This window comes from Mus musculus, chromosome 11, assembly GCF_000001635.26.
Source record: "Mus musculus strain C57BL/6J chromosome 11, GRCm38.p6 C57BL/6J".
In the NCBI taxonomy this organism is placed as follows: Eukaryota; Metazoa; Chordata; class Mammalia; order Rodentia; family Muridae; genus Mus; species Mus musculus.
The window spans coordinates 97597986-97624020 of record NC_000077.6 but is presented as its reverse complement, the minus strand read 5'-3'; the positions used below and the strand labels follow the sequence as shown (position 1 = coordinate 97624020).

At 48.3% G+C, this 26035-nt stretch overlaps 2 long non-coding RNA genes across 2 annotated transcripts; one reads left to right on the top strand and one right to left on the bottom strand.

Moving 5' to 3' along the window:
* Positions 1-1127: 1127 nt before the first annotated feature.
* Positions 1128-25510, bottom strand: 2410003L11Rik (RIKEN cDNA 2410003L11 gene). Its single transcript, NR_045496.1, has 4 exons — positions 25354-25510; positions 8993-9097; positions 5522-5584; positions 1128-1414 (listed from the first exon to the last, which is right to left on the bottom strand). It is a non-coding gene; the product is annotated as an RIKEN cDNA 2410003L11 gene (long non-coding RNA).
* Positions 5436-8666, top strand: Gm38962. Its single transcript, XR_880192.2, has 2 exons — positions 5436-5560; positions 8355-8666. It is a non-coding gene; the product is annotated as a predicted gene, 38962 (long non-coding RNA).
* Positions 25511-26035: the final 525 nt, after the last annotated feature.

Sequence of the window (26035 nt, the reverse complement as noted above, 5' to 3'; positions counted from 1 at the left end):
TTATTAAGCTGGAAAATACTTCCTTCCCTATACACTCCTCCCTTTACACTCATTCTCCAGAGCCCATTTGAAAGTGACATAGTTTCCATGGAATTTTTGATTCTCCAGTTGAATGCGATCTATGGCACACCTAGATTTATTTAGTGAGCGATAGATAATAGACTTAGATAGACAGACAGAGAGACGTGGGGGTTAATGCGGATGTGGGAGTCAGAGGACAACCTTGCAGAGTTGCTTGGCTCCAGCCTCCGTTCCTTTGGTCCCAGGGATCAAACTCAGACCAACAGGCTTGCATAACAAGGGTTTTTACACACTGAGCCACCTCATTGGCCCCCAACTCTTGAATTTTCATTTCCTTGGAGGCACAAAGGAAAATAGAGCTTTGGGGTCATGTGCCCCTCCCGCTCCCCGTGGCGGACCTGGGTCAGGATGCCACAGTGCAGTCAATATCAGTAGCAGAATGAGAAGCACGATGTGATTCCCCTTCTTAAGGTCTCTCTCCACAGACAGACATGCTGTGCTACGCCAGCTGAGAGAGTTATCCTCTCTGGACTTCTGTGTTACCTCTCACCACTCTGAGCAATGCTTTCATTTCCTGGGGTTGACCCGCACTGAACTGAGAGTCTCTGCCATGTGACGTCATCTCAGAATCACTCCCAGAGCTTTGAAAACTTCTGTAGAAGGCGCTGTCCAGCTTGACAACCTCCCTACAGAATGTTAAAGAATTGGAGTCGGGCAGTGGTGGCACACGCCTTTAATCCCAGCACTCGGGAGGCAGAGGCAGGGGGATTTCTGAGTTCGATGCCAGTCTGGTCTACAAAGTGAGTTCCAGGACAGCCAGGGCTATACAGAGAAACCCTGCCTTGAAAAACAAAACAAAAGAAAAAAGAAGAAGAAGAAGAAGAAGAAAAAAGAATTGGGGCTGGTCCAGTGAGATGGCTCAGTGGGCAAAGGGGCTTGCTGCCAAGCCAAAGGACCTGAGTTTAATCCCCCCATGGTGGAAGAAAGGACATCTGCAAGTTTTCCTCCGATCTCCACACCCACACCAGCGTGCAAAAGCACTTGCACATGTGGCAGAGCCAATGCACGAACGGATGCACGTGTACACACACACACACACACACACACACACACACAAAATATATTTAAAGTTGAGCAGTAATGACAAGGTTATAATCCTTGGGAATTTTTTCACTCCCCGTGTAGCCATCCAGTCTCTCTTGCTTTCTTTATTCCAGGACTTGGATCAGTTCCTTGTACACAGAAGGCAGTGAATGAATGAATGCTTCCTTGATGTTGACTGGGTATTCCAAGGACCCCACAGTAAAAGGAGCAGCGATTTGCCACGGTGCAGTTCCTGAGATTTCCCACAAGATGTCACTGTCTGCAAGCACCTGCCGGATCTTAGTTGTGGCTAGAGGGTGAAGAAGAGATTAGTTCTCATTGAGTGCCTCGCTGCGCTGGCCCCTAGGTGAGGCCCTGAGAAATGGTGATGACCTACATGGCCTCTGTTCCTCAGAACTTAAGGCTAATGCTAAATGCTATGCATGAGTTGTTTTGCTTTCTAAACATTAAAGAGTATCTGTTCACCAACTGAGGAAATGTGGCTCTGAGAGGCTAATTGATTTACCCTGAGGTCACACAGCATGTGGAAGAGCGTTCATCCTGAGTTGACCTGTTTTTTTCCTGATAGCTACACAGTCACACAGTAGGTTCTTTGACAGCATTTGCTGGGAGCTGTGCATTGTTCTGATCTAAGTGCCTGTTGTTGTTGTTGTTGTTGTTGTAGTTTCACTCTCCCTAGCTGGCCTGGAACTCACTATGTAGACCGGATTGGTCTGGAACTCACAGATCTGCCCACCTCTGTCTTCCAAGAGCTGCTATTAAAGTTGTGTACCACCACACCTGGCTTATTCTAAGTGTTCTCTCTCTGTTGTAGGGGGATGTGCATGGTTGCCATTGCCATCGCGCTCACACATGTGGAAGTTAGAGAACACCTCTGTGGAGTTGGTTTTAGAAGTCACAGCTCTGTGACAGAGACACAGAATATGTGCCTATGTGTGCCTATGTGTACCTATGTGTGCCTGTGTGCGCCTATGTGTGCCTATGTGTACCTATGTGTGCCTGTGTGCGCCTATGTGTACCTATGTGTGCCTGTGTGTGCCTATGTGTGCCTATGTGTACCTATGTGTGCCTGTGTGTGCCTATGTGTGCCTATGTGTACCTATGTGTGCCTGTGTGCGCCTATGTGTGCCTATGTGTACCTATGTGTGCCTGTGTGTGCCTATGTGTGCCTGTGTGTGCCTATGTGTGCCTGTGTGTGCCTATGTGTGCCTGTGTGTGCCTATGTGTGCCTGTGTGTGCCTATGTGTACCTATGTGTGCCTGTGTGTGCCTATGTGTGCCTATGTGTACCTATGTGTGCCTGTGTGCGCCTATGTGTGCCTATGTGTACCTATGTGTGCCTGTGTGCGCCTATGTGTGCCTATGTGTACCTATGTGTGCCTGTGTGTGCCTATGTGTGCCTGTGTGTGCCTATGTGTGCCTGTGTGTGCCTATGTGTGCCTGTGTGTGCCTATGTGTGCCTGTGTGTGCCTATGTGTACCTATGTGTGCCTGTGTGTGCCTATGTGTGCCTATGTGTACCTATGTGTGCCTGTGTGCGCCTATGTGTGCCTATGTGTACCTATGTGTGCCTGTGTGCGCCTATGTGTGCCTATGTGTACCTATGTGTGCCTGTGTGTGCCTATGTGTGCCTGTGTGTGCCTATGTGTGCCTGTGTGTGCCTATGTGTACCTATGTGTGCCTATGTGTGCCTCTGTGTGCCTGTGTGTGCCTGTGTGTGCCTGTGTGCGCCTATGTGTGCCTATGTGTACCTATGTGTGCCTGTGTGTGCCTATGTGTGCCTGTGTGTGCCTATGTGTGCCTGTGTGTGCCTGTGTGTACCTATGTGTGCCTGTGTGTACCTATGTGTACCTATGTGTGCCTGTGTGTGCCTATGTGTGCCTGTGTATGCCTGTGTGTGCCTGTGTGTGCCTGTGTGTACCTATGTGTACCTGTGTGTGCCTGTGTGCGTCTATGTGTGCCTGTACTAGCATAGGAGAAGCAGGTCATGTGATCCCTTCTTCAGGATGTGGGCACTCTACAGATAACACTTGTCAACTCTGGCTCAGTGACTTACTCTCTCTGAGCCTCAGCATTGCCTCCAAAAATCAGTGGATTTTGCGACACAAGTGGTAGGTTGGTTACCTGCGCTGGTTAGTTTTTACCAATTGGACATAACCTAGAGTCATCTGGGAAGAAAGAGTCTCAGTAGAGAAACTGCCCAGGTTAGATTGGCCCGTGGCTTTGTCTATAAGTTTTCTTTTTTTTTTTTTTTTTTTTTAAGATTTATTTATTTATTATATGTAAGTACACTGTAGCTATCTTCAGACACTCCAGAAGAGGGCGTCAGATCTCATTATGGATGGTTGTGAGCCACCATGTGGTTGCTGGGATTTGAACTCTGGACCTTCAGAAGAGCAGTCGGGTGCTCTTAACCACTAAGCCATCTCGCCAGCCCATGTTTTCTTGATTGATGATATGGGAGGACCCAGCCCACTATGGGCAGCACCATTCCCTAGGTAGATGGATCTGGGCTGCATAAAGCAGCATCTCCCCATGGTTTCTTCCTCCCTTCCTGTCCTGACTTTCTTAAATGGCAAACATGGACGATGAAATAAACCCTTTAGTTCCCAATTTGCTATTGGTCACGGTGCTTATCACAGCGATTGATAGGAAACGAGACCTTCTCCTATGAGCTATCACAAAACCCAAGCACTTAGGGAAAAGAAGGAGCTGAAGCGTCTGCTTCCTGTAGAGAGTACCCTCGGAGCATGGTTGGGGTCCTGGTTTAAATCTTCAGCACCAGGGGTGGGGATGGCAGTGGGGGTGACAGACACAGGAGGCAGGGAAGGCGAGAGGAAGAGGGCTGAAGACTGAAAACACACATCTAGCTTTAACTAGTCCAGATCGCGGCACACACATTACCCACTGGGCCCTACTTCCAGTCTGTTACCCCATCATTTTGGCTCCTGTGTTGGCATGTGAGTCAGGTTGAGAGTTGACGGAGTCCTCCTAGAAACTGAAGTCTGGCCCAGGTGTCCAGGTAAGTCAGCCACTCCAGGGCGATGTAGCTGAAGGAAGGTTGGTAGGAACCTTGAGGGTAGGACTGGGCAAGAACAGCTCAGGGATGTGTGTAGAGAGAGGAGGGGCTAAGGCCAGAAAGAACCCTGATGACATCAGTGGCCATCAGTGTGGAGTGAAGCAGAGGCTGATGACGTCAGTGGCCATCAGTATGGAGTGATGCAGGGGTGCTTTGAGGCCACTGCTAATTTGCCAACAGATGATTCTTCGGGCCTGACTGGGGCTTCCTAAACCTCTGTGCAGTCGAATGTGGCTACGTGACTAGAATCGCATCAGTGGGCTGCAGGGGGCAGTATTGTGTGCCTTCCCAGCCTGGTTATGCCCTTTCAATTTCTGCCTGGCATACCCCAGGATGGCAGCCACCCAAGGTTGGTCAGGAGACCAGGAGGGTGCCCTAGAGGGCAGTACAGTGGCACACACACAAAAAAGCTGGAGTCTTTGAGTAGCCCTGACAACAGAGTCCAACCAGCTTTTGTTTTCTTGGAACTGCAGGGTAGAAACTTCACATTCTTTAAGGACCCATTTTATTTTACTTTATTTTATTTGTTTATTTTAAATAGTTATTTCTTTATTTTAAATAGTGTCTCCCTATATACAGCCTTGGGTTGGCTAGAACTTTATTTAAAGCTCAGACTAGCCTTGAATTTGCAGTGATTATCGGGCTGTGAGCCTTCACATTTTGAGACTCTGGGCTTTAACCACTACACCTACTGGTTTTATGACCCACAGTTCTTGTTTTATTTGTTCTAAGGCAAGGTCTCCTATAGCCTGGCTGGCCTTGAGCTCTATATGTAGCCAAAAAATGGCTTTGGATTTCTGATCCTATGAGAGCACCCACACCTGCCTAAAATATAGTTTTAATAGAGATTTAAGTTCGAACATTGGGAGATAGAGCGAGGAGCACTTAGGAAAAGGTCTCCCCAGCCGCTGTCTTCCATGTTACAGGAATTTAATTAACTAATACCACTTGGCCTAACTAAATTAATGCAGTTTAGCATAATACGACTATATGACTAATTCAGCTAATTAACAAAAATGTGTTCCAGTAGCCAGGTGTGTGGCGCACATACCCACACACCTGGAATCCCAGCATCTGGGAGGCAGGAGATGGTCCTCGTTTGGAGATCAGCCTGCTCTGGTTCTAAGTTCTAGCCAGCCAGAGATTCACGTGAGACATTATCTCTCAGAAGGTGTGGAAGAGGGCTCGGGAGGGGCCTAGTGAGATGACTCAGCATCGAAGAGCACATGATGCTTCTGAGAGGAGAGAGAGAAGCCTGCTGCTGCTGCTTCTGCTGTGCTAAACAGCAACCTGGAGAGGAAAGGGTTCGTTTGGCTTACGTGTCAGGATCATAGTCCATCACGGAGTCCATCACCGAGGTAGGAACTCAGGCGGAGAGGAACCTGAAGGTAGAAAGTGCAGAAAGACAGTGGAGGAGTGTGGCTCACCTATCTGTCGTCCCCCACATGCGCAAACCGTCCCCCCCAGCTTTCTTAAACCAGCCAAGGCCACCCACAGTGAACTGAACCCTGCTAGGTCCATCAATCATTAATTAAGGAAATTCCCTATAGGCAATCAACATGAGGCATTTACCCAATTGAGGTTCCCTCTTCTCTGGTGACCCTAGTTTGTTTTAAGTTGACAAACTAACCAAGACACTGTTCTTGCAGAGGACTGAAGGGTCAGGCCCCAGAACCCATATCAGGAAACTCCCTGTAACTCTAGTTCCTCTGTGTATATAGTGAGTGAGCCTGTATGTGTGTGTGCGCGTGCATGCGCGAGTGCACACACTTAAATCTAAAACAAAAACAAAAACAAAAACAAACCAACATCAAAAAAGAAATAGGCAGGCTAGAGAGATGGCTCCGCAGTTAGGAGCACAGACTGACTGGGTTGTGGGGTAGCGCATGTCTTTAATCCCAGTACTAGACAGGCAGAGGCAGTCGGATCTTTAAGAATTCAAGGCCAGCCTGGTCTACAGAGTGAGTTCCAGGATAGCCAGGACTGTTACATAGAGAAATTCTGTCTCAAACAAAGCAAAAGAAAAAGTGGAAAACTCTACAATTAATAGAAAATTCACCTGAAACCATTCAACTTCTAAGTAATGTCGCAATGAAGGGAGGGTTAGGGACGAAGCTCAGTGGTGTTTGGCTTTCCTAGCAAGTGCAAGGCCCTGGGCTGGATCCTCAGTATTAAAGAAAGAGTTGAGGGAGGAAGAAGAAACAGATGGAGGAGAAAGTGAGCCATCGGATTGAGAGGATGGAGTGAGAGGTTCACAGGCTTTGCTATTGGGGGCTCTAGTGGGTCCTTCTGTGGGGGGAGAGATGTCCTTCTGTGGGGGGAGAGAGAAGTCCTGGGAGGGGTGGAGAAGACAATCCAGCAGTGCAGGCTTCCTTTCTGTGGAACTACAGAGATGGGGAAGAGTCTAGAAGGAGGCTCAGAGACTAGCACCCCCAACAGTGCAAGTTAAGGGTGGGTGAGGGGCTGAGGAGAGGAGTCTGGGCAGGATGACTGAGGAGCGCTATCTCAGAGGGGATGGAGACCGGGTTAGCGGCTGTGGGCGCAGAAGGTGGGAAGATGGAGATGGCTTTCTGTAAGAAGTTAAAAGAGGGACGAGGTAGGGAAAGGGAGGAGGATTGGGCAGCACGCGAAGGAGGGGTGAGACAGGAAAGGGACCTGAGGGAGAGACTGAGGCGCTTGGAGGAGTTATTCAAGAAGGAAACTACTGACAGCACAGAAAGAGCTCAAAACTGAGAGCAGAGGGAGTTAGTAGCCTGGGCGAGAGAGAGAGAGAGAGAGAGAGAGAGAGAGAGAGAGAGAGAGAGAGAGAGAGAGAGAGAGAGAAAGAGAGAGAGAGAACAGGATGATCCCTAGAGTTTGGGTTGGACAGGGAAGGAGGCTGAAGCTGGAGGTGGGGAGGACTATGGATCAAGTACTAAGGAGGACTATGAATCCAGTACTAAGGAGGACTATGAATCCAGTACACTAAGGAGGACTATGGATCTAGTACTAAGGAGGACTATGGATCCAGTACTAAGGAGGACTATGAATCCAGTACTTAAGTGCAGACAGAGAAGGTGTAGAGGTAGGAAGGAGGGGCGGTGCCTCAGAGGACACTGCCTTCTGCCTGGATTTTGCCAGACACCCCCAACCCCTAACAAAAGGAGCTGGAGAGCCGTTGTGGAAGGTCCAGAGGTTGGAGGAGCTCCTAGAGGTAGCAGAGCAACAATGACGTCGTTTTTTCCCTCTTCGTGTCCTCCCTGGGTTCCCAGCTCACCCACCTAGGAGGACCGCCATGCTCCTGCCAGGAGAGCCAAGCATACCTCTTGTTTGTTCATTTATTATTAATTAATTTTACAGTCCTCACATGAAAGTTACAGGCAACCACAGTTTCTCTCCTTCTACTGTGTGGGTACCAGAAATTGAATTCTGGTAGTCCGGCTTGAAGGCAAGTCCCTTTACTTGCAGAGCCATCTTTCCCACCCTGTATTTTTGCTTTGGTTTTTGAGAGAGTCTCATGAAGCCCAGGCTGGCCTCAAACTGACTGTAAAGTTGAGGCTAGTCTTGAACTTCTGATTCTCTTGCCTCTACCTCCCAAGTGCTGGGATGAGAGATGTATACCACCATTTCTAGCCATATTTATTTGTTTGGGTGTTTGAGACAGGGTCTATGTAGTTCTGGTTGCCCTAGAACTCACTTTGCTCACCAGGAGGGCTTCAAACTCTTCCTCTGCAAGAGTCATCTCTCTAGCACTTGTCTGTAGGTCCTGTGCACCCCTCACGGAGATCCACCTGCCTTTGCCTCTCCAGGGCAGGAATTAAAGCTGTCACCCTACCCTGGTCATTTAATTAATTAATTAATTAATTAATTTATTTATTTATTTATTATATGTAAGTACACTGTAGCTGTCTTCAGACACCCCATAAGAGGGCATCAGATCTCATAATGGATGGCTGTGAGCCACCATGTGGTTGCTGGGATTTGAACTCAGGACCTTTGGAAGAGCCGCCAGTGCTCATAATTGCAGAACTCTCTCTCCAACCCCCAGTAGAGAAGCTCTTTAAACAAAAAGGTACACAACTCAAAATAGCTTCAGGAAGTCCCTGAAACTGACCAGATTCACTAGGCTCCTCTCTGTCACAGTAAGCAATACATGCTGAGCGTCCCTTTCAGAGCGGTGAAGCTGAGCAACTCTCAATGGAGAAAAGCTGCAACAGCCACTTCTGAGACCAGACCAGCCTCCTGAAAGGCGCAGGAACCAGCTGAACTCCCTGGAAGAGGTTTAGAGCAACAAACGCCCGACATGTTGAACTGCCTGCAGGCTGTGCAGTGTGCTCTGGGTTCCTGGCTCTGTGAACTGTCATCTGTGCTGGGGTGGGCTTTGCTGATACAGCTGTCTGTGAGTCATTTCTGCTTCTGTAAATAGCCCTTCACCCATATTCCTGTAAGTAACTCCAGTAAAACCTATTGGTTCAACAAGTGGGACACTGGTGTTATCTATTCTTTGGGCTGTCATAGGTTCCCAATCTGAGGTGAGAACATATGTTGCCTTCCCCCAGGAATGTTTATTTTTTTGTCACACAACATGGGATTAGGGGCTTGCACCATGGTGCCCAGCTCTTGCTTAGCTTGAGCCCCCTGCTATGTTGTAGGCCTCAAATATTGAGTCCTCTTGCCATAGCCTCTCAAGTGGGCTCCCCCAACCTCCAGCTCCTGCTCCCAAATCCGTCTAGGTTACAAATATCTCAAAGGAGGCCTTGCTGCCATGGCTTTTCTGTCAGGGACTCCCAGAGCCTGGGATGCGTCCTTACCTTCCTCCATTGTGCCAGCCTTAGGGAACTGCAGGGGCTGGTTCTCCTGACAGGACCGTTTCCTTCTGTTTTCACAGCAGCGAATTTCAGATCGTGTGAGCATATCTGTGGTGAACACAGAAAAGCATCCTGAGAGATCCTGAGCTTCTTTGTCTCTTTGGCCTCTTCCTCATAGTCTTCACATCTATTGAGTATATTTGTGGGTTCTCTCCTCCAAGTGCTCTTTACTGACTGAGCATCTTTCAGGGTCTCTAACTCTTTTGACAGGGTTTCTCTGTGTAGCCCGGGCTGTCCTGGAACTCACTCTATAGACCAGGCTGGCCTCAAACTCAGAAATCTGCCTGCCTCTGTCTCCCAAGTGCTGGGATTAAAAGAGTGTGCCACCACGGCATGGCAAGGGGTCTCTAACTCTTATTTTCTGCTGTTTGTGGTTGTTTGGCTGGCAGGATAATGAAACAGGATCTTAGGTATCCCAGGCTACCCTTAAAAAAACTTACTGTGGGTGAGTCTGCCCTTAATTCCTGATCCTCCCTCCTTAAGTTCCTCAGCACTGGGATTTTAGAAATGTACCACCATGCTGAGATTAAATTTCTTATTTATTTATTTATTTATTTATTTATTTATTTATTTATTATATGTAAGTACACTATAGCTGTTTTCAGATACTCCAGAAGAGAGCATCAGATTTTGTTACGGGTGGTTGTGAGCCACCATGTGGTTGCTAGGATTTGGACTCAGGACCTTTGGAAGAGCAGTCGGAGCTCTTAACTGCTGAGCCATCTCACCAGCCCCGAGATTAAATTTCTATTCTGTTAAAATGGTGGCACATGTTTCTAATCTCAGTTTGGGAAACTGAGGCAGGAAGAGCTTAAGTTTGAAGCATGCCTAGGCTACTTTCGAGACCAGTCTCAAACAGCAGTAGCAGCAGCAGCAACATCAATGAAAGGGCCAGCAAGGTATCTCAGTGAGCCTGAGTTTCATTCCTGGAACCCTCGTGGTAGAAGGAGAGAAACAACATCTGCAACCTGTCTCCTCTGACCTCCAGAAGGGCATTATGGTGTATATGTGTGTAGACACACATAATAAATAGATAAATGTAATTTCTATAAGAATACCAGTCAGGCAGTGGTGATGTATGTCTTTAATCCCAGCACTTGGGAGGCAGAGGCAGGTGGATTTCTGAGTTCCAGGCCAGCCTGGTCTACAGAGTGAGTTCCAGGACAGCCAGGGCTACACAGAAACCCTGTCTCAAAAAAACAAAAACAAAAACAAAAACCCAACCAACCAAATCAACCAACCAACCAACAAACAAACAAACAAACAAAAAGAGAGTACCAAGGGCTAGGGAGGCGGCTCAGTGGTTAAGAGCACTGGCTGCTCTTGCAGAGGATTCAAGTTAATTTCCCAGCACTCCAGTAAAGAATGCAGTGGCTCCTCACAGCATTCTGTAACTCTAGCTCCAGAGAATCCCATGCTCCCTTCTGGCTTACATAGGCATCTGCACACCCATAGCATAGGCTTACACCGATACGTATGCATATGTGTAGACACATAAACAAAAAGGTCAGGTATTGTAGCCTCTTAACCCACCCAGCCCTAAGAAGGCAGAGGCAGGTGGGTCTCTGTGAGTTCCAAGACAGCCTGGTCTACAGAATGAGTTCCAGGACAGCCAGGACTACATGGTGACCTTGTCACCAATAGATTAAAAATAAAATATTTTCAAATAAAAATGTAAAAATTAAAAAATATATATATTTAAACTCAGTGTGGCCCATGCCTGTGATCTTTATTCTACGTCAGGACTCCGTACTTCAGAGAACAAGACCCTTCCCTTTCCTAGAATTCTGTGGTAAGTCCTGCCTGTGTGTGTCCTATGAGCTAGATCCCTGCATGTGTCTTTGAGGGGTCTCGGGCCTGTTCATGAGCCATGTGTGGACGCAGGCGTGAGTCTGAGAATGTTCTGGAGTGTACACGGTATCCTTCCATATCATCCTTCCGGTGTGCACTGGAGTGTGTCTCTTGGTCGGACACAGCTGTGTCTAAGAGTGTGTAAAATGTGTCTCCTCTGCACAGACAAAGGAGGTCAGCCTGGTGGTGTCCCCGTGGAAATGCAGTTAAAGAGGGATTCTCCAGCAGTAACAGGCTGAATGGGGAATGATTTGGGCAGAAGTTGGTACCAGTTCCCTTAGACTTGGGGCCACAGCCTCTCCCTGATACTTGCCTCCCAAGGCAAGGTGTGTGACCAGAAGAAAGGAAGAAGCTTATCTGGTTTTGGTTGGTTTGTTTTTGTTTGCTTTGTTTTTTTGAGACAGAAAAACTGTCTTGGAACACACTCTGTAGACCAGGCTGCCCTGGAGATCAGGGATCTGTCTGCCTCTGCTTCCTGAGTGCTGAGATTAAAGGTGTATGCCTCCCTCCCTCCCTCCCCTTCCCTTCTTTCTTTCTAGCTAGAACAGCTGTCTGGAACTTTGCAAAACATGTCCGTTTCTAGACAGGAGTGATAATGTATGCCTGTGTTAATTCCAAGTGTTGAGAGGCTGAGACAGGAAGAGGCTCAAAGTGAGTTTGTGGTAAGCTTGGGCTACATAGTGAGTTCAAGATCATGCTGGGCTACATAGTGAGTTCAAGATCACGCTGGGTTACATAGCAAGACCCTGTTTCAAAACAAAACCAGAACTCAGAGAAGCCGCAGAAATAGCTGAGCAGTTAAGAGCACACGCTGCTCTTCTAGAGGACCCTGGTTTTGTTTCCAGGACCCATGTGGGACACCTCAAGACCACCTACAGCTCCAGCATCAAGGGATCTGAGTTCCTCTCCTGGCCTTAGAAGGACCCCCAACCCCTCAACATATAAGAATAAAAATGAAACTACAAACAATCTATAAGCCAGTAACAACAATGTTGCTAGAAAGATGCGGAACAGTCCACAAGCTGAGAGACGCTAGAGAGATGCTCTGTGGTTACAAACTTGCAGAGGCCAGGAGTTCCTTTCGAAGCAAGCACCCACATCAAGTGGTTCATACCTGCCTCACAGCTCCAGGACCAGAGGACGCAATGCCCTCTTCTGGTTTCTAAGGGCATATACATACCACACACACACACATGCGCGCGCGCGCATACGTGTGCACACTAAAGTAAAATAAAAATGCATCTTTTAAAAAGATCTTTCCTTTCTTGGAAAAAAAGGTTGGCGTCCCCCCCCTGCTCAATGCCCTCCAACAAGGCCCCTCACCCCAGCTGCCCTGACTTTCACCAGCTCCTAGGGATGCCTGCCTCTTGAGTGAGGATGAGGCTGGAGAGACTGATGGATGACAGACTAGACTTAGCTAAGACTGCATCACCAGCTCTCCAGCTCTTGCTCCATCCCCTGGGATCAGGGCAGGGGACGCACACACAGTCAGAGCACCTGTCCCAGGATCTGTAGCATGGGAAAGGCTCTACCTCGGAGACTGGAGTTCACCAGCCAGAGAGATGCCTGCTGTCTTTCGGTGAGGTGCTAGGCATCCCTCACTTGAGATCTGTAAATCCTTAACCCATTTGCCTCCGGTGCCCTGCCCTGGCCATAATGGAGACTGGGTGTGTGAAGGTCAGGGTACTGCATCTCGGCTCCTCCCTGTTTGAATTCCTGCCTCGGCAGTGGATTGTCCTGGTGCCAGGCCTCTTAGGGGAGTCTGCTCTTCCTGTGCCAGGGCCCCGTGCCCACCCTGCCTCTGCCTCCCACTTCCTCCTCAGGCTGAGCTGGCACAGTAGCCGCAGCACCTCCTCTTAGCACCTTCCAACTGGGCGCAGCCAAGTAGCACCCAGCCCACAGCAGCAGGCAGCTTGCAGCAGCCCGGAGCTGGCAAGCTCCCCAGAGCCTGATCGACTTCTCTCCAGCCTCACCTTCCAGTCTTCCACATCCTGCCGGTCTGAGAAGAGCCCTTCCCAGGCATACCTGCACTGGGGCCCTCCCTGGGTTAGGGGCTCAGCTATGGGTATATTATTAGTCCTAGCTATGGTGAGCTCTGAGCCACCCTAAGCCAAATGGGTGTCCTTTGTAGAATGTTATCAGTCCAGGCTCCTGTGGCTAACTAATTCTGAGACAAAGTGAGTCTGCCTTCTAAATCTAGATGGGCTCTGTGATAGTCTGAAATGACATGAACACTCTTATTTGTCATTCCCAGGATTTGGGGACTGTCACTACAGAGTCTTTGATCTCTTTTTTTGGTGCTGGCCCCCTGATGTTCTGGCTTGGGTTTTCCAGGTCACTGTGAGAAAACATGGGTACTATAGTCCTCGACAGATGCCACATACAGGTCACACGTAGGTTGAGCTCAGCTGTGTTCTAAGACTCTTGGTTTTGTGCCCAAAGTGGTGTCACATATCTCCAATCTCAGCAGTCAGGAGGCAGAGGCAGGTGCATCTCTGTGGGTTGGAAGCCAGTCAGGTGTACAGAGTGAGTTCTAAGCCAGCCAGAGCTACATAGTGAGACCCTTGTCTCAAAACAAACAACAAACAAACAACAACAAAAACCCAAAACAAAAAATAACCTGGAAGCAAAAAAACTTAAATTCATGTGGATCCTCATGGGACTCTGGAGCCTAGCAAATGCCCAGGCCAGGGTAGGTTGGACCTTACATGCACCAATCAGGTTTCGGGAAATGTAGATTTAGCCCCACCCTCATCCCTCTGGGTCAGAGCAGGGGTACATCAACAAGGTTCTTTGCAGGTCCAGACCCAAGCAGGAACACTAGTGACCCATCTCTATGAACTGCATGACACCCCATGTATCACGGTGCCACGTTAGAGGCTCTGTGGCACAGGGGGCATGAGGTGTGCTCTCAGCAGCCCTAGATCCCCGCTCTTCTGTCTTGCTCTATCTTGAGACCTTGCCTCTAACCGTCCTCTGGTTCCCTTGCAGAGTTGGCCAATGGCATTGTACAGAAAACCAGCACAAAGGGCTTTTGTCACCCCACCCTGAGCTCAGCTTTGGGGCTCCTCCTGACACCCCTCCTGCCAGCCCCGGCTCCGACCTTAGGCCACCCCAGCTGGAGGTTGCGGCAGTATTTTTCCATAGACACTGCTCTGCCTCAAACAAGTTGGGAAGATAGATGCAAAGTCTGTGTCTATATATACCTTCCCACCCCCGGACGGCGTGCGTCTCCTTCGCCAGGCTGTGGTCGTGCAGTCTGTCGCTGGTTAAGGCACTTCTCAGATTTGCGCGTTTAATATTTTATCCAGGAAGTACTCCTGGCTGGGTATGCTGGAAGGTGGTGTGAAGTTTACAGAATGTCAGGTCCCGGAATGGTTGCTCACAGTTCCTGGTGGTGGTGGGACAAACAGGTGGAGGGTCTGGAGAATAGTGATGTCAGCTTCCGGATGTTAGAATCATCAGCATTGGGGTCCCAAGGCAAAAGTGGCATTGGAGAGAGCCTATTGGATACGGGCTCCTGCAGGCAGCACAGAGAACATCCCTTTTTGGGGACATATAGGCAATGACAGAAGTGGCTTCTTTGGTCCAGCCATTCAACCAGGTTTTGGACAATTAACCTTTAGCAAAGTCTCCAATGGGAGGAAGCCTTTTGTGTCCATGAGGAAGTCACCCCTCACCTAGGGCCACAATGCAGAGAACATTGTAAGGAGTAGAGAGAGCTGGATCAGAGGGTCTGGTGGCTGCTGTGGCCCATCAGAGCCCCTGAACCCTCTGGGATCCAGTGCGTGACAGGAGGGGGCTTCCTCACTGGAGTGTTGGGGCAGAGAGCACCAGCCACACAGAGAACTAAAGACAATCCCTCTGTTTCTACTATTCTGTGTATGACACGGGGTCTGGGGTGGGGGGAGAAGTGAGAAAGAGCAGGCTGTGGCCCAGGGGCAGATGGAAAAATCTGGAGATGGAAGGGGGTGGGGGGCAAACAGACAGACACTGGCCTTTCATTCTGACCCTTCTGAGATGTGAAATGCCTGATTGTGCCTGGGTCCCGAGGGTGTGGTACTTGGGGAAGCCCGTTCCATCCCCCAGCCCTTGGGGAACAAGATCCCCACACATCCCAACACTCTTCCTGACATGAATCAGACAGAAGAGAATTCTCGGACAGTGGGGTTGGGTAAAACCCCCAAGTCTGGCTCTATCTCTTACTGAGTTTCAGAGATTTATCTCTGCAGGATTCGGAGCCTCAGCTCTGATGGGAGGGACACCCTCCTATCTCAGAGAGCAATTCCCCCAGGTGCTAAGTTGGAAAGTTCTTTCTGGTTGTCTAGCCCCAGTTCTTTGTATTGCCAACTGGGTGTGACAGCTTTGGGATGTAGTTGATCAAGGACCCTCACTTCTGTCCCGTCTGCTCTGAACACATACGTAGACTGCTTGGTTTTTAGGTACAGTGTTCTTTCTCTGCTCCACAATCTGTTCCTATCCATGGCAGGAGCTGGGTAGGAAGCTGAGAAAGCCTCCAAACAGCCACCCCAGAGCCACCGCACCATGCGCTCCAGAGCAGACATGTCGGGAAAGGGATGCTTGCTCGTGACCCCACGTCCGGCTGAGTGATTAGCAGCTGTCCTTTGGGACTTTTGTCCACTTGCGACTTTTTATCCAAAGGACGTGATACAGAAACTCAGAAACAAAACCAAGAAGGTCTGAGTTGCTGGGCTGACTCTACTCCTGCCGGCCCCTCCCAACACCCTCGGAGGCTTCCAGGGGTCCCTCAGGATTCCAGGGCAGCACTGGGAAAACACTGGTTGGCAAAGTTGCCCTTCCAAACTCTTGGGACCTACCAATGGAGGTAGGCATGGAGCCCACAGACCCACTGATGTCAACTGGAAGACAGACAGAAGGCCAGAGGAAAGCACTCAAGAACAGCCTTGCAGCCGGGCAGTGGGGACCCTGCACCTCTTTAATCCCAGCACTCCAGAGTTGGAGGCAGTCAAATCTCTGTGAGGCCAGCCTGGTCTACAGAGTAAGTTCCAGGACAGCCTGGGCTACACAGAGAAACCCTGTCTCGAAAAAAATGGGGAAAAAAAAAGAATAAATAAATAACAGTATAGAACACTAAGTCCTTAGAACAAAACCCTTACTCAGCCCCAGGAGTGCGCCTGCTCAGATGAAGGGCTCATGGCCTTAGACATCTGAGCGGTGTTTTGTTTCTGTTTTAGTGCAGGGTTTCTTGTGTCCAGCCGGCTTCATACTCTCTATGTAGTTACAGATGTACTTGATTTCTTTTTTTTTTTTTTTTTTCTCCGAGACAGGGTTTCTCTTTATAGCTCTGGCTGTCCTGGAGCTCACTTTGTAGACCAGGCTGGCCTCGAACTCAGAAATCCGCCTGCCTCTGCCTCCCGAGTGCTGGGATTAAAGGCGTGCGCCACCACGCCCGGCTTGATTTCTTGACCCTCCAGCCTCCACCTCCCCAGGGCTTATAGGTACATACCTCCATGTTTGGCTAGAATGGAAGTTTCTCAACCTGAATGCTTCTTGGCCTCTTCCATATTAGGCCATGTCTGGGGACATGTTTATCTATCACAGGTCAAGGGTTACTAGGGTCATTTATCTAGTGGGTCAAGCCCAGGATGTTGCTAAAGGAAGATGGAAAGTGTCCAGTCCAGAGCTCAGAGGTTGGGAAAGTCTGGCTTAGATTCTAGAAAAAGCCGGCGTCTTTGCTGTTCATCCCGTAACCCAGAAGAGTGCATCTAGACCTTAGAAGCAGTGAGCCCCTCCTTGTCTTCTGCATCTGCCTCAGCCCTCTCACCCAGTAGGTGCTTTACAAGCATTTGTCAGATGAATATGAATATGCAAATAGATGCAAATAGATGACTCACCTCCATGCAGTGGGTGGGGCTTCCCTTCCTATTTAGAACCCTGCTGTCCTAGAGGCCCACTTCTGTCCAGTTACCAGGCCTTCCCTTTGGGGTTCCTGACCCTGGCAACCCTGGGAGAAAGCTGAGGAGGGCTCATCCAAAAGTGCCTGAGCTGTTGACTCAGAAATAACAGATGCTCATTCCCAACTCAATTTGAATCTCATTTGCATATCTCTTTGACTATGATTTGCATGCTGCTCCTTTAAAGGCAAAAGGCATGGATCTCCTGGCCTCTGTCTTGATTCTCTCTTTCTTCCTTAGGGACCATCCCCTGATTCCACCTCTATTTCTGCCCATCTGAGAACCACCTGTTTGGTGAACTCTCAGTTGGCAAATTTTTGTACAGCTGAACTCAAAAGACTAAGGGGCCTGTGACCTACCCATCCTTTATGGTCAAAGCCTGACTTTTGGTGTTGCCACTCCACAAAGACTGTGTGGTATTGTGAGTTTCTTCATCTGTGAAAAGGAGGTTACGATTTTTGGCCATGCAGAGTTGCTATGGGGCTTGACCAGAAGACTCTATCCTTCTGTTTTCCTAGATAGTCTTGCTATGTAGTCTAGGCTGCCCTTGAACTCTCTGTTCCTCTGCCTTGACCTCCCATATGCTGGGATTACAGGGCTATCCCACTATTTTCAGTTCAGGCTGTGTTAAAGTGCGTGGCATATAAGCCTCAGGAACTGTTATCCTTCTCTGAACTTCCTGCTGGGTTACACCCCTTACACTCCTTCCATCTCGGGACACCTCGGGCTCTCAGTGACCAAGCCTTTCCACCCTCAGGGCCTCTCATCTTTTCTCTCTGGGCATTCATGGTTTTCGACACTTAGAGCATGTCAGAGATTCCCCATCCTCTCTCCAGAATGGAGACCACACCTAGCATCTGTTGCAAGCTCCATCTAGCTGCCAAAGGTTTTTTCCAAAAGAGTGCTGGGATTGGGAAATTCTGAGGCCAGAGCATGTTATAGGCTTCACTACTGGCTACACCCCTAAAGGCAATAAGCCTGGGTGTTATGTTTATTTCTTTGGAGTCTTCTTTCCATGTGGCTCAAGGTGGTCTTGAACTTACTAGGTAGCTGAAGCTGACCACACGATCTGACAATCTTCCTGTCTCTGCCTCTTGAATGCCAGGGTTCCAGGCATGCACTACCATATCCAGGTAATATAGTGCTTTCTTTTCTTTGGGGGGTTGGGGGTGTTTCAAGACAGGGTTTCTCTGTGGAGCCCTGGCTGTTCTGAAACTTGCTCTGTAGACCAGGCTGGCGTTGCACTAGGAGATCCGCCCGCCTCTCCTCCCTAGTGCTGGGATCAAAGGTGTGGGCCAGCATTGCCTGATTAATATTGGACTTTCTAATGCTTCTTTCTGCAGAGATTCCCTCATTTGGTAAATGCTGCTGACACTTATTCAGTGTTCAAGTCCCAAACTCCAACGTGAGTCTCCCTCATCTCCTGCATTATGCCCCGCTGTGCAACACATTCCCTGTCAACTCAGTGGTTTACATAGCAGACATTTCCACGGGGCATAGTAGCAACCAGCTTGTGATAACTGGGGAGGTGGAGATAGGAGGACCGGGAGGTCAAAGGCATCCTCAGCGAGGTAGTAAGTTCCAGGACATCCAGAGGATATGTCCTGGTCATAGCACTCCTTGTTTTCAGAAACAGGAAGGAGGCTGGAGAGGATGGCTCAGCAGTTAAGAACACTAGCTGCTCTTCCAGAGGTTCGAATCCCAGCCCATTCACAACTGTCTGCAACACCCATGCACAGACATACATGCAGGCAAAAACACTGCCCAGAAAATAAAAATGAAATAAGTTTTCTTTTTAAGATCTTTTTTATGTATGTGAGTACACTGTCACTGTTTCAGACACACCAGAAGAGGGCATTGGATCCCATTACAGATGTTTTTGAGCCACCATGTGGTTGCTGGGAATTGAACTCAGGTCCTCTGGAAGAGCAGTCAGTGCTCTTAACTGCTGAGCCATCTAAGCCATCTCTGTTCCATTCTTTACAAAGTGCTCTTGCGTCCAGCCATATCCAAGGGAGATATCATGGTTTGAATGTAAAATGTCTCGTACAAGCTGCTATGTGAGCTTGGTCTCCAGCTGCTGGCGCTGTGTGTGTGTTGGGGGGCGGGAGTGGGGGGGAGGAACTATGGGAACTTTTGGACCTAGAACTTTTGGCTGGCCAGGGTCGGACTTTGAAGACATTGTATTCCACCCTGATGTTTCCCTTACGTGCTTCTAGATTCCTTGCCCACTTTGGTCCTAGAAGAGAACAGAGTGCCTTGCATGTGAAGGACAAGGCTTCTGAGCTGCATCCTTAGGTTAAATAGCAACAAAAGCAAGAAACGGAGAGGCAGGTTTGGGGATGGAGTTCAGTTGGTAGAGAACCTGCTTAGCATGCACAAAGCCCTGGGTTTGGGTTCCAAGATCACATAAACCAGGTGTGGTGGTGGGAACCCAGCATGGGGGGTGGGAGGTGAAAGTAGCAGGATTAGGATTACAAAGCTGTCGTACTTTGCCTATACATCAAGTTCCAGGCCAGCCTGGGCTAGAATAGACCCTGTCTGAAATCAAAACACTGAAGGAAGGAGGGAAGAGATGTGGAGATAACCAGTGGGGACAGAGGTGCTGCACACACCGGGAAGAGGTTGACTCTCTCTATCCACTGCTGCCTGGACAAGAAAGCTGAAGAGCGAAGGGAGCCCTAGTTCAGTAGCAGAGCGCTCGCCTAGCACGGTCAGGTCCTGAGTTCAATCTCAGTACACAGGGAGGAGAGAACTATTCTGCCAGGCAGATCTCCGAATTCAAGGCCAGCCAGGTCTAGAGAGCTGGCCTAGTCTATAGAGGTCCAGGACAGCCAAGACTACACAAAGAAACCCTGTCTTGAAATAAAAAAAGAAAAAAAGAAAAAAAAAGATAAGAAAAGAAAGAAAGAAAGAAAGAAAGAAAGAAAGAAAGAAAGGAAGGAAGGAAGGAAGGAAGGAAGGAAGGAAGAAAGAGGAAGAAAAATGAAGAACCTTTAAAAAAAAAAACTTTAAAAAAAGTTTTCTCAGCTGGTGGAACTGAAAGGCTTCCAAGAGCCATTTTCAAATCTTAACACCCAGAAGGTCCTCAGTGAAACCACCGCTGGCCCGATGCCCAGTCCCGGAAGAGCCCAAACCACTGACGTAACACCTGTGTCGTCCTCTACCGAACGCACTGCACTTCCAGTCTGCTTTCTAACGCTTTGCAAGTTAAGTCCAAGCAGCCGACCAAGGACGACCCAATAAATAAGGTAAACTCCTTTCTTAGTGCCTGTCCTCAGGTTAAGATATGTCCCCAAGGATGAGCGCTCTATCTTCAGTCCAAGGATGAAGGATCTGACCTCCGTCTCTATTACTGTTTATTGGGAGGTGGTGGACCGTTTAGAAGGTGCAGTCTAGTGAAGGGAAGTTAGCTCACTGGGGGTCTGGCCTTGATGGGGAAAGCAGTCAGGGAGGGGGGGGTAGGGAGGTGGGGAATGCGCAGGGTGGGTGGGAGGGGGAGGAGGCGGGGAGTGGGGGTAGAGATAGGGTGATAACTGAGGCTCTTACTCTGCCTCCCTTTTCTCTGCTTTCCAGACACTATGAGGTGGACAGCCCCCTCTGCCACGTTCTCCTGTGTAACCGAAGACGGGACCATAGACTGAACCTTCCCTCTTACTAAGTTGATTTATCACAAGTATTTGTTATAGCAACGGAAAGCTAACTAACACACCTGGTGGGTGGGGGTAGAGCTGCCACAGAGTTAGAAGGGCTAGAAATATCTTGCACCTGTTAAGAGGAAACGCTTGAGGGACTATAAAGAGGAGGAGCTGGCTGGTCCTCAGACGCCTGCCAAAGAAGAGGAAAGGAACACGGCCTTCCGGAAGAATCCCAGGCTACAGTGATCCCCCAAGAGTCTTAGCACAGAAACTGCCCACTGTAGGAGTCCCCACTGGGCATGGGTATCCATTCCAAGTCCCGTGTTGTACTCAGTATGGGCTAGAGCTGTTTGGAGAAACCGTGACCCCAGCTCCACGTTCGCTAGACCTGACTGCACCAGGAGATGCCGGGTGTCCCTTCCTCCAGGTGAGGGTCAAACAGTACTGCTCAGTGACAGCCCAGGGACAGCCTTACTGTTGGAGTGAAAGGGAAACACAAAACTGGGGAAGGAAGAAACAAAACAACAAGCCAAAATATATCAAAAGAAGCTGGGCGGTGATCCCAGCATGGGGGTGGGGCGGGGAAGCAGTCTCTCTGTGAGTTTGAGGCCAGCCTGGTCTACATAGTGAGTTCCAGGGTAACCAGGGCTACTCTGTAGGGAGACCCTATCTCACATAACAAACAAGACAAGAAACCAACACCACCAACAAAAAGCAAAAAATAAAAACCAAACAAACCAAAAGGACAACAAAGGGAAAAAGCGCAGGGTTCTCTTTGGCTACATGGCGTGTTTCCTGGTGCACTCGAGACCCTAACTACGCATGACATACACACAGGGATAAGGAGAAAGGTTACGTAAACAGAAGCTATCCTTTAGAACAATGAAAGAAAACCAAGCTAGGACAAGACCCAGAGAATCGAACGCTGTTAGAAGGAGTCATAAGGAACTGAATAGCATAGAGCCTCCTGGAATATAAACCAGCCAGGAGGGAACGGAAAGTTAAAATTAAGTAGGAAGTTGTGGAGGAGATAAAAATAAGAATCACCCAGAGAGAAGCAGGAAAAGACGGGCTGGAATCTTTTAAGTATTCACAGAGCACCCAGTGCTGGGGGCAGGCAGACAAAGCCCTGCTCTGCAGGGAACCTCCAGGAAGACAGGGCTCAGGGGGAGCCCGGCCTGCTGGCATTCTCTTACAATGGCAGCATTTAGACGGTGGAGGCAGTAGGATCAGAAGTACAAGGCTAGCCTCAGCTATTGAGTGAGTTGAAGGACAGCCTGGACTACCTGAGACCGAATCTCAAAACAAACACGTGAACAAATGAATAATCAACAGACAGATGGATTTCCAGTGTTAAACAGGGAGAGAGAGAGAGAGAGAGAGAGAGAGAGAGAGAGAGAGGAGAGGAGAGAGAGAAGAGAGAGAGAAGAGAGAGAGGAGAGAGAGAAGAGAGAGAAGAGAGAGAGAAGAGAGAGAGAGTATACAGCAAGAGCTAGGAAATGTCTCAGAAAGGAAGGCTTTTAATGTCTAAAATGAATAATAGGCTGCACTGCCTCTGTCCAAAATGAGTAACAAGAGGTGGGGGCTTATGTACCTCCCTGCTTGACCCAACGACAAAGACAGGCAAAATATATTGTGGCAGTGGTGTTTTGAGACAAGGTTTCATAAAGCTAAAGTTGGCCTCAAATTTGCTATTTAGTCCAGGCTGGCCTTAGATTCCTATGTCCCAACCCCGTCTCTCTACCTTTCAGGAGCTGGGGTTATAGGCATGCACTACCCAGCCTAGCTGGTTTTTGGATTTTGGTTCTTTTTGAGATTGGGGTGGGGTGGGGTCTTGTAACGTAGCCCAGGCTAGCCTCAAACTGGTGATCCTCTTGCATAAGCCTGGATCACCACACTCAGCTCAACTGTGAGGTATGGACGCTAGACTTTAACTTCATGTAGGCATGGATGACCACAAGTTACTATAGCAGTCTGGCTTCAACAATGAGGTTGTGGCTACCACAAGACTATGGAAATTAGTTTCCATGAGATTCTTTTTCGAAGTTCTATTTTTTTCAATCTTTCATACTTAAGCTTATTGTCCATTTCAAATTGATTTGGGGATGTATTTGAAGTAAAAGCCGGGATTGAATTTTCTTTGTGAATATCCAATTATTCAACATTTATTGAAGGCTCTTCCATCCCTGTCTGGACTGCAGCTGTGCCTTTGTGTGAGCCAGGTGATGCCGTGTGGATGGCTTTGTTTGAGAGCTCTATTCAGCACCGAGGGTCTAGCTGCACCCTGAATGTACCTCTCACTATTGCTTTATACACATACTTGTACAAAATTTTTAAAAAACTAACTAATTTGCTCACTTTGTATTTCCATATAAATTTGTTTCTTTGGGGACGGAGAGACTGCTCAGTGGTCTAGAGCACATGTTGCTCTTGCAGAGGACCTGGGTTCAGCTCCCTGTACCCACATGATGGCGCACAACTGTTTTTAGCCCAATTCCAGGGGACCTAATGACCTTTTCTGACCTCAACAGGTCCACACAAACCGAACACACACACACACACACACACACACACACTGTCTTAAAGAAGTCTTAAATTTTATTTTATTTTATGTATGGTTTTGGGTCTACCTTTCATTTTTGTTAAATTTCTTTCCTTTTTGTGTGCTTATGTATCTATATGTGTATATGTATGCATATATGTGTATCTGTGTATGCATGTGTGTGCATATCTGTGTGTATATATATGTATGTATATATCTGTGTGTTTGCATGTGTGTATATCTGTGTATATCTGTATGTATGTGTATATATATATATATATGCGTGCATGTATGTATATCTGTGTGTGTGTATCTGTGTGTGTGTATCTCTGTAGATAGACAAATGCTCTGAAGTGGGTTTGGTGATCAGAGAACTTTCTGGAGCTATTTCTCTTCTTTCATCACTGGGTCCTGGGGACTGAACTCAGGTCACCAGGCTTGGTGGGGACTGCCTTTACCTGCAGAACCATCTTGTCAACTCTGGTTTTGTTTGTTTTTTTTAAGTAGCACAGGCTGGCATCAATCTTTTTCTCTTTTTTAGATTTATTTATTTTATGTATATGAGTACACTGTCACTGTCTTCAGACACACCAGAAGAGGGCATTGGATCCCATTTCAGATGGTTGTGAGCCACCATGTGGTTGCTGGGAATTGAACTCAGGACCTCTGGAAAAGCAGCTAGTGCTCTTTATCTCTGAGCTATCTCTCCAATCCTGGCATCAACCTCTTTTTGTTATTGTTTTGTTTGTTTTGTTCTGTTTTTGAGACATGATCTCTATACATAGCCATGGCTGTCCAGGAACTCACTCTATAGACTGGGCTGGTCTCAGATTCACAGAGATCTGCCTGCCTCTGCCTCCCAGGTGCTGGCAAAGTGTCAAACTCTTGATCCTTGTGCCTCAGTCTCCGGAGTGCTAAGATTACAGACACATGCTACCAAGTCCAACCTTCATATACATTTATAGTTAAGCTGGTTGAGGTGGCTCCAGCCAATAATTGTACTAATTGGGAAGATGAGGCAGGAGGATTACCATGGGTTTAAGACCAGTCTAATCTACATTGTGAATTCCGGGCCAGTCTAGGCTGTAATTTGAGAACCAATTTCAAAAACAAGCAAAATGAAGGGAGTGGTGGACATCTTTAACCCCTGAACTTGAGAGGCAGAGGCAGGTGGGTCTCTACAGATCAGCATAGTTTACGAGAGGCAGAGGCAGGTCGGTCTCTACAGATCAGCATAGTTTACACACTGAGTTGTAGACTAGCCAGGGATACGTAGTTGTAACCCGAAGGCTTTTCCATGTACGCCCCAGTTGCCGAACAATGACATGGAGGCTTATTTTCTTCTTCTTCTTTTTTTGTTTGGTTGTTTGTTTTTTGAGACAGGGTTTCTCTGTGCAGCCCTGGCTGTCCTGGAACTCACCCTGTAGACCAGGCTGGTCTCGAATTCAGAAATCTGCCTGCCTCTGCCTCCCAAGTGCTGGGATTAAAGGCGTGTGCCACCACTGCCCGGCTGGAGGCTTATTTTCATTTACGATGATTATGGCCTTAGTTTAGGCTTGCTCCCCAACTAGCTCTTAAATTAACTCATTTATACTAAGTTCGGCCACATGGTTGGTTTCCTCTCCTTGCATCATAAGCCTGACTTCCTTCTTGGTGGCGGGTCTTCCGGTACTTGACTTTCCCAGAGTTCCTCTCTCTGCGCTGGATGACCCACCCTCTCTATTCTACCTTCTCCTATAGGCCATAGGCTTTTTATTTTGACCAATCAGAAGGTGCCTTAGGCAGGCAAGGAAGGACAGAGACACATCTTCACACAATGTACAAAAATATCACTCTAACACAGTGAGACCCCGTTTAAAACAAGAGAAAACAACACCCAAATGCCAGCGGAATGACACAGTCAATGAAGTGCTTGCCTTACAAGTCTGAAGCCCGTTAGTTTCCCCAACCCCCGGCAGAACACGAGCAAGATGGCGTGCACGTCCAGTCTCCGCCCCATGTAGCTTCCAGCTAGCTTAGCCCACTTGGGGACACTCCAGGCTTGTGAGACTGTTTCAAACAAACAAAAAAGCAGAAAAGTGTATAATCATATCGTCCAAGGTTATCCTCTGACCTCCGCACATGTGCATTAACATACCTGCACAGATATGCACACAACCCATGTGCAAATAAGCATATACACAAAAATAAAAACAAACGACGCCCCAAGAGAGGGGTCAGCAAGTGAAGACTCTTGCCACCAAGCCAGAGGACCCTAGTTTGGGATCGCCAGGAAGTGTCTTAGCTAACTACTATTCTGTCGCATCGAGACCAAACGCCATGACTACGGTAACTTACGTAAGAAAGCATTTAGTCTGGGGCTCATGATTCCGGAGGGCAGCAGAGTTCATGACCATCGTCTGGAGAAGCATGGAAACAGGCAAGCATGGCTCTAGAGCAGGAGCTGAGAACTTATGTTGAGACAGCAGCCATCAAGGAGACAAGACAGCTAACTGGGTGGGAAAGGCTCTGGGTTTTGAAATCTCAAAGCCAGCTGCCAATGACCCACCTCCTACAGCAAGGCCACACCTCCTAATCCCTCCCAGAAGTCAGCCCAAACTCAGACAAAGCATTCAAATATATGAATCCATGAGGACCCTTCTCACTCAAACCACCACAGGAGAGAACTGCCTTTTCAAGTCCTCTGACCTCTATGCACACACACACACACACACACACACACACACACACACACACACACGGAGTTGGAGAGATGGCTCAGCGGTTTAGAGCACGGACTGCTCTTCCAGAGGTCTTGAGTTCAATTTCCAGCAACCACATGGTGGCTCCCAACCATCTGTAAGAGGGATCTGATGCCCTCTCCTGGTGTGTCTGAAGACAGCAGTGGTGCACCCGTATACATAAAATAAACGCACACACAAAGTATAAATAAATACATAAATAAAAAACAGCAGCACTCAAGAAGGTATGTGCACACACAATAAATAAATGTATTTTTAAAAAGGAACAGAAAATAATT